Source organism: Anser anser, assembly GCF_964211835.1.
Source record: "Anser anser genome assembly, chromosome: 5".
Taxonomy (NCBI): Eukaryota; Metazoa; Chordata; class Aves; order Anseriformes; family Anatidae; genus Anser; species Anser anser.
This window is the reverse complement of record NC_139725.1, coordinates 47012676-47021041: the sequence shown is the minus strand read 5'-3', so window position 1 is coordinate 47021041 and position 8366 is coordinate 47012676. Positions and strand designations below refer to the sequence as shown.

Below are 8366 nucleotides of genomic sequence, written 5' to 3'. Positions count from 1 at the left end.
ATTCCTACATATGTTGGTAGGAGAGGGAAGGGAGAAGAACCTTCTCCACTTGGCTTATGCAAGAAAATAAGGTCAATATTATAAGACGGGGAAATTCTTGAAATAATTTTTTGCAGTACTCGATTCCAAAAAAATATTTAAAAAACAAAGTCAATTTCTGATCCACTGCCCATATTACATATCTTAATGCCTGACAATTTTGAAATCCTGATGAATTGTTTAAATCAATTTATTCACATATTTTGAAGAACAAATTCTCCTTGCCTCTTTCATTTACAGTAACTTCTCCGTATTTGACATGATTTATTTATAATAAATAATTTAATAAATAGAAGCAGATTATTATGGAGATGATTGTATTGACAGTTTTTATTACGTTAATTAATTAATTAATTTCCTGCCCAAAATTTATTTTTCAGATTTAGATGTAGTCTACTTTTCTCCATGGTGACTTTGACATCTCTGGGAATCATTGTATTCTTGTTCTAATTGTCAAAGTGTGTGATGTTTTGTACCCTGACAATGTACAATGTGAGAAGTTCTGAGGATGCCCCTCACCTCTCTTTAAGCACACATACCTGCCTTTTTAAAGTGATTGTTTTTAAAAGGCCTGTAAAGTCTCTTCTTTCGCAGCGTGGTCAATTCTGATGCACATATGTGGTAAATGACTTTTTTTATCTGAATATATTAATGTGCATATACACACATGATAACTGGGGCAGTTGCATGTTTTTTCTTGTTAAAGGCAGTCGGGTGGAGGTACCAATGAATCAAAGAAATCCGTGTTCCCTGTGTTTGATGATGCATCAGAGACTTTCAGAAATCCTGTTCTTTTAAATAGTCAAATCATTAAAAATGCAAAACCAAACAAAATTACCAAGGTATCTGGAGTTAGGAAAGGAAACCTCAGAAGACGTTTTTATTCAATTTGTTGATGTTTTTTTGTTAATGATATTTATTTATTTTGATCTCCTTTCAGGTGTTGGTAGGGACAATTCCTGCTCTTAGTTATACTGTTATAAATCCAAACTATCTGAATTAATGGAGTTGCTTGGAATTAGAGGTAAACATTTTTTTTTCCTTCCCAAAGGAAGCTGAAAGCCAAAGTTCCAATGGAATGTTTTTTGAGAAAAGTTTTCACAAATCCAAGATAACACTTGATATATCATGTCTTTGTCCACTCCTCAGAATATTAAGATAGTTAAAAAAAATCATGTGGTGGGGAACCTAGATCTTAGCCCCTAATTACCCTGATAAAAATCAAAACCTTGAGTATGAATCTCATGTAATGAAGCAGAAGCTTAACTACATTATACTTCTTTCTCTGTTCCAGTGAACTAAATCTTGGGAAAATTGGGAAGGGGAGGGGCGGGGCGGGGCGGGGCAGGGCAGGGCAGGGCAGGGAAGGGAAGGGAAGGGAAGGGAAGGGAAGGGAAGGGGAGGGGAGGGGAGGGGAGGGGAGGAAGGGGAAGGGATAAAAGAGAGGGGAGAAAAAGCTATGTTGAGAAATAACAATTTACGTGAGTTACCATAAATCACTATACTAGTTTATTTGACAATGTGTCTTTTTTTTTTTTTTTTGCTCATTAATACAATTTTCCCTGGGTGACTTAATCACTCATATGCAGAGGAGGCTTGTTTTTCTGTATCTTAGGTACGGCTCATTAATGGCTCATTTCCTAACATTGTTTGCCAACTTTATTTCAGCCACTTTTCCTAGTACATCCAAATGGTAGTTAGATGCAAGACATTTTTCCTAGTATGCTTTCAAATCATTGCTCAACTTATGGCAACAGCAAAGGATATAAAAGATATTAGCCCCAGCTGTCTACTCTTTTAGCATTAGTTATTAATTTGCTAATTCAGAATTGAGTAAATATTCTAATATGCAGTAAATTTTGTTTAACTTATGATGGGCCAAACTAAGCACAAGATAGTTACATACAGCTGAGGTAGATCAGCAAATCTTGTCAGCACAACTGTTCTATAATGTATGATGAATAAATATGGTTTCTTCTTTATCATTCTCTGTTATTTTTTGGATGCTTGATTTGTAAAAGATTCCACAAATATATATATGTATATTTATATATATATTTATGTAAATCTTACTGCTTTTGAATTTCATTTACAGGATTGTATTTTGTTCTAGACTATTTATATTTGTGATTGTCTTCTTGAGTCTTATTGTACCTTTTCCCTGGTAAGCGATTAATTGGTTTTCCCTTAGATTGTCAAATCAAAAGACTGAAATTTTTTCACTCAGTGTATTCCCAGGCTGATTTTATAATTCCTGTCTCTGAAGCTCTGAGGGAAGCCAATTCACTTTGTAAACAAGTTTGAGTGATGAGTGGTGTATTATCTTCTGCTTTTTCTAGCTATAAAAGAGCCCTAGAAGTAAGACCTCAGAAGGAACAGAATTCATGGCAGGAACCGGATAGAAGAAATTACACGGAACATATCTCTACAAATAATATGTAATTATTTAGGTTGTTATTCACTCTCGATCTTTAAGTCTTTTATTGTAGTATTTTTCTGGAAGTAAGAACTCAAACCTTTCCTCAAGGTAACTGCTCTAAAAGTCAAATTAATGAATAATGCATGCTTATTCTTTTCTTCTCTCCAGCCAAAATGCTTGGTCATATCTTGAAAGCAGAATTAAATACATCAAGGGAAACTGAAAAATCCTCATTATACCAAATTATATCACATTTAATATTTGCCCATGGAAGTGAAGTCAAATCCTCTCCGACAGAACAATTTTTCACACCCCGGGAATCAATGAAATAATAACTAGTGGATACCACATCTCCTTCTGGCACGTAACCTGAGAAGAGGGATATCTGTGAATCCCATTTGGGAGATAAGAACATCCTTACAGCACTGAGTAAGGTACCATAGTCTTCAAAGTTGATCTTAATGCATCCTCTTCTGACATTATCCTGTTGACTCTTGTTGGCATTTCACTGCCTCAATAGGCTGGCTGTTTCCATCTCTTAGATGCTTAGTTCCTCATAGGCGTGAAGTAAAGGAGTAAGCACTTCACTCAGGCAAAGAGATGCTAGGAATTAAAGAGACCGGAGACTGGTTGCTGCAACAATCAATCTTACAATACTTTGCTCTTTTCTGAATCTAGTTCTGAGACTCTCCGTGACTTCATTCAGAGAGAATAGTTTTTCCTACTTTTCAGAAACAAACATGAATCAGAATAAATATGGAAAAGATTGCAAGGTGTCCTGATGTCTTAGGCAGCGTATAAGCATAGTATTACCAGTGTATTACTATGTAAGCATAGATGTACCAGATTTACTCAGGAAGACAATATTAAGACAGAAGACAATCTTGGCAGCTTCCACAGAGGACTTATTTGATTACATATCCAGAAGGCATCTAGCACATATTCAGTTTATCAATTTATTGAAACTAAAAGGGAACACAAAAATAGAGAGGTGGGTTCCCCTCAGTGGGGCTTTTAGCATCAAGAATTCTTCAAATAAGGAAATAAATCAAGTCTCTAGTATGCACTTTCTAAAGAGAAAATTATTTATTTTCTTGTGAGTTTATATAGCTAAACCATTACAGTCCATTGCTAAAATACTCATGGTTTATGTAGTGTTACTGTTATCTCTATTGTTATTGTTATCGCTATTATTATTGTTATTGCAATTACTATTACAATTATTCATATTATCATTACATTTTGGAGTCCAGTTATAAACCAGGGTATTATTGTATTATTTTCATTTTCCCATTTGATGCTAAGACTTCTCTTTATTCTTTTTTACATCTTGAATACATCATCAGAAATTCACTTGTTTCCAGTCTCTGAAGCAATGAGGATTGCCAAATTGCGCTCAGAATCAGCCTCTAAGAAAATTATATCTTCTAAGAGGAAACCCTTTCAGTCTCCCTTTCTTTCTCATATACATGTTCATTCACACATATAACTGGAAACAAAAATGACATTCAAAGAATCTTTAAGGTGGCTATGGAAAACAATGAATGAAAGAAAAGGTTAGTCAAGGGTGAAAGGTGCCATATGTCCTCAAGAGCCTTGGCACAATGGGGAACCACCTAAATAGCTTTTTTAATGCACCCTGTTGTGTCTAGGTATTGAAGGCCATATGGTGCATTTCACCCTGAACTGTGAATTTCCTGAAACAGCTGTAATGTTCTTTTAATGTTTTCTGTATAACGATACATTTACAGCATATTTTATCTAGCCATTTTCCTGACTTTTTAGAGGGTCCATGTACTTTACCAGTCCATAGAAAACTGGATATCAGTGCATCATTCATCTTCTGGTTGCATAAATATATCTTTTTCGCTGGACGTATTACCCACAGGTTTGAATTTGTTGGCCACTGTGCACTATAAGACATCCATTCAAGGTTGCTGCCTTTTGGTAAGATTATGAAAAAGAACAATACATGAACAGTCACAGGGTTAGTCATGAAATTAGCTCTTTGTCTTGACAGAGGTACAGTTAATTTCCCTATTTCTATTTTCGCAAGATAAGCAGAGAAAAGTGCATGGGCATGCATGGACACATCAAGATGGACCCAAGGTGATATTGGTATATGTATAGTACGGCACTTCCTCTCCCTGTAGTTATAATTCTTTTGTGTAGCCCCTCCTGTGATATGTTGCCCTTTACATAGGTCACAGAACAATTAATTCACTTTATTTCACTGCTGACTGGTAAATCATATTTTTTTAATTATGATCAGTTACCGGCAGTGTGAGATCTAACCTACAAAACTATTTAGGCAAATAAATCAAATGGCAAAAGTTGTATTACCTGAAAGATTATCTCTTTCATGTTATTTAATATATATATATATATATACATTTTCAGATTATAAAAGAAATTTTTAAAATGATGTTATTTAGCCTAAATGAAACTGATTCTCTCATACCAGAAAAATTACTTGAACAATTTTCTTACTGTCCTTTAGGGAAATCATGATTGATGAAAAACTTTAGGTTAATGAACTTTTACTGATTGATGTTCTTTTCTTATTCTATTTCCCTTTTGTTATCACCTCCTTTCTGCAAAGGGGACAACATGTTTTAGTGGTCATCAGTCTCTGCAGAATAATGCATTGAACACATAGAAGTTTTATATGATAAACCACAGCAATTGGGTATCAAAGTGGTTCAGAAAGATTGGTTCTACAGCTTTAGATTTATTTCATCTTGTTTCCTGAAAGTTAGATCACATACTCAATCACAACAACTAAAAATAGCTAAGAAGAAATAATTTTATAGAAGAACAATCTATTTAATTATATAATCACTGACTCCTATACAAGATTCCAGATTACCTCATGAAAGAGCTCACACACATAAAAATGAACTGATCCTTTAATAAAAGAACTTTTTCCAGAAATGCTCCAGTCAACAATAAGTGCATATATATTTGTTATTTTTTTTACCCCAAAAGTAAAAAATAGCATAAATAATGAGAGCTTAGCTGGTTGTTGTGTTTTGTTTTGTTTTGTTTTTCCTCCAATGATTATATTCTAGATTTTTGAATGTCCCCCAGTCATGCCCAACGTGTTGGTGTGAAAACTGATGTTGCCATTTCCCCGGGCTCATTTGATTAAGATAACTCTGGCTCTGTCATAGTTCTCGCTCACAGAAATGCCGATTTCTTACTCAGAGATTACTTCTACCCACCCAAATTTCAAATCAATCATATCCTGCCAGATGATGCAGTTCTGTCCCAGCCCTCTACTTTCACATCAAATTCACAAAGCAGATCCTCCTCCTCATTTAATTTTACTTTCCTGTTCTTCTCCTTCTGGTATGCTTCAGCATTTTCTTAATGCCTGGGGAGTGAAGCTGCAGGGTCCTCCTACCTCTTCATGAGGAGGTACTGCGCTGAGGAGGAATAAGTAATGGAAAAAACAGATTAAAATACAGAACAGCTTTCCTATGGCAGAACTGATTTAGTGTTTCTTTCCCAGAGGAAGGCAAATGGAAGGGAAGAGGAAGGAAAGTGGTCAAATAAGTTTCCCTTTCCTCTCCCAGGTAAGACCAGAATTTGTGAGGGTATTGGAATTTACTGTGTTTGTATCATCAGACTCAGTACTGACAAAGTACGCTTTCTGAATCTCACCAAAACACAGAAAATATAAGCTGTACTCCCCCAGGAAGGTGAGTTTGTTGACACCAGTAGAAGGAACTGAACAACCTTCAGTGTAAAAATTCTGCTGTCAGCAAAGTGGTTAGATTTCAGCCAAACACATTGTACCTCAATTATAAAATAATTATATAGATCTCATTGTTTCATAAAACAAAGAGCTGGAAGTTTATTTTGAAAAAGGCATGATCTTTAAGTGGTCTGGTTTTCAGATACCTATTTCATGGTTTTATAATATGTATGATTTAAAATGCCAAAATTTATCTTTTAATTAGTATCAATACAAAACTGCTATGTATTATCCAAAAGAAAATTAAAATCAAAAGTAAATTTTGACTATATAAACACTTTTTTTGTTGTTGTTGTTGTTGGCTTTTGTTAACTTTGAAGTATTTAATGTTCCTCACACTAGGAGAGCATACAAGAACAACTTAACAGGACAAGAAAGTGAACTGCTTTTTCTGAGTACAGAAACCTGGTCATTATGCTGCAGACCTCTGCATCTTGCAAGACTACACCCTGAATCATTAGTGAATTAAGTTTTTACCTATATCCTAATAGAAATGGACACTTATAAACTATCAAACTCAATGAAAGCATAGGAATTTGATACTGGAAAACATGCTTCAAGCTAAGGTTGTTTAATTTTATGCGTATTTTTAAATGTACATCTTTTAACTTGGATTTTGTCTGTTTGCCATATTCTGTAATCAAGTCTACAATCAGTATAGAAAGACTGGCTAAAAATGTCCTAAAATTCCATTCTTTCTTCTTTGTTTGTCCACCATTTACCAGATTTCCAGCACAGCACTTCCTAATTGTTAACTCAAACACCACGTGTCACATGTAAAAGCACTGATGGAAATGAAAACTCCTGGGATTTAACAACAAAATAAATGCTGTAGTGAAAGATTTATAAACACAAAAGAGTGCCTGAGCTTCATAAAGTTCAAAGTATCTCCATCAAAGCTTCCTGTTGAACTCCATATAGCTAACCTAAAAGCTCAATTGCTGCCCACAGTCTGGAGATTAAAACCACAATTGAATTCATTTAAATTACATCTATCCACATTTTTTTCTTCTATTTTACATCATATGCAAAAAGCAGCCTAGGAAAATATTATCAAAATGTGAGGTTTCATGTAAAGCGTGAGAAAGTTATTCTTTCTGTTCTAATTCTATTCTATTCTATTCTATTCTATTCTATTCTATTCTATTCTATTCTATTCTATTCTATTCTATTCTATTCTATTCTATTCTATTCTATTCTATTCTATTCTATTCTATTCTATTCTATTCTATTCTATTCTATTCCTTTATTTAACAGAGCACTTAATTAGGACACTAGGATTTACAGTAATCTGTAATCTGTAAAAAATAGATCATAGGACTCTCACAAAGTCCTGATGTAATGGATCCTGAAGTTTTAGACAACAATAATTACAAGAAAGAACATTTGTAGTGATAAGGAGAGAATGAATACTTGCACCAAAATAAACCTACACCTAAGTCGATGAAAATGTGTCTTCTAGTTACCAAAAATCCACCACCACATAGGAAGAGATTGCTTGTCCTTTTGTAAACAGAGAGGCAATGGAGAGCAACATTATTGCCATATAAACCCAAATTCCAACCGTGGAAAATATATAGGCTTAGAACTCAATCTATATAGGTAACATTGGTTAGAAAAGGGCGCAATGCTGAGAAGATTCAAACCAATGTTCACAAAGTTTTTCTTTTTGTTGAAACATGAGCTTTATGCCTGTTATAGATTTACTTTTACAGAGAACTTCCCAATTCAAAATAAGATATGACTTCCATGCAAACATGGATTTTAATGTTCTAGATCACTCATAAACAAATACAGTTCTCTTCAATCAGCCTATGTAAAACTCATTGTATTATACCATTCTTGCACAATCTTACTGTAGAACTGAAACAGGTCTAAAATGCATGTGAGGCCAGGTGCAGCTCAGAAATTTTGATGCATTCTTCATTGGCAACAACTGGTTATTTTCTCAAAATAAATGCAAAAAATTTGAATTTTTCCATCCCCATTTTGGTTAACTTAAAAAGCACAGATATGTATACCAATTATAATTTTTTTTTCAAACCACAAAATTAAAGAAAAAATAGGTAGAGCTAGGCATTATAAAAAAGACATCCATAAACTACTATTGCCATCTATTGGTAATAGTTTGGAACTACAGCTTGGTAA

General features: G+C 34.2%; 1 long non-coding RNA gene across 1 annotated transcript; it reads left to right on the top strand.

Annotated features, from left to right (window-relative positions):
- Nucleotides 1–1473: 1473 nt before the first annotated feature.
- On the top strand, nucleotides 1474–7020 carry LOC310900991. The gene is made up of 3 exons (XR_014585505.1): nucleotides 1474–1654; nucleotides 2379–6036; nucleotides 6561–7020. It is a non-coding gene; the product is annotated as an uncharacterized lncRNA (long non-coding RNA).
- The last annotated feature ends 1346 nt before the right edge of the window (nucleotides 7021–8366 follow it).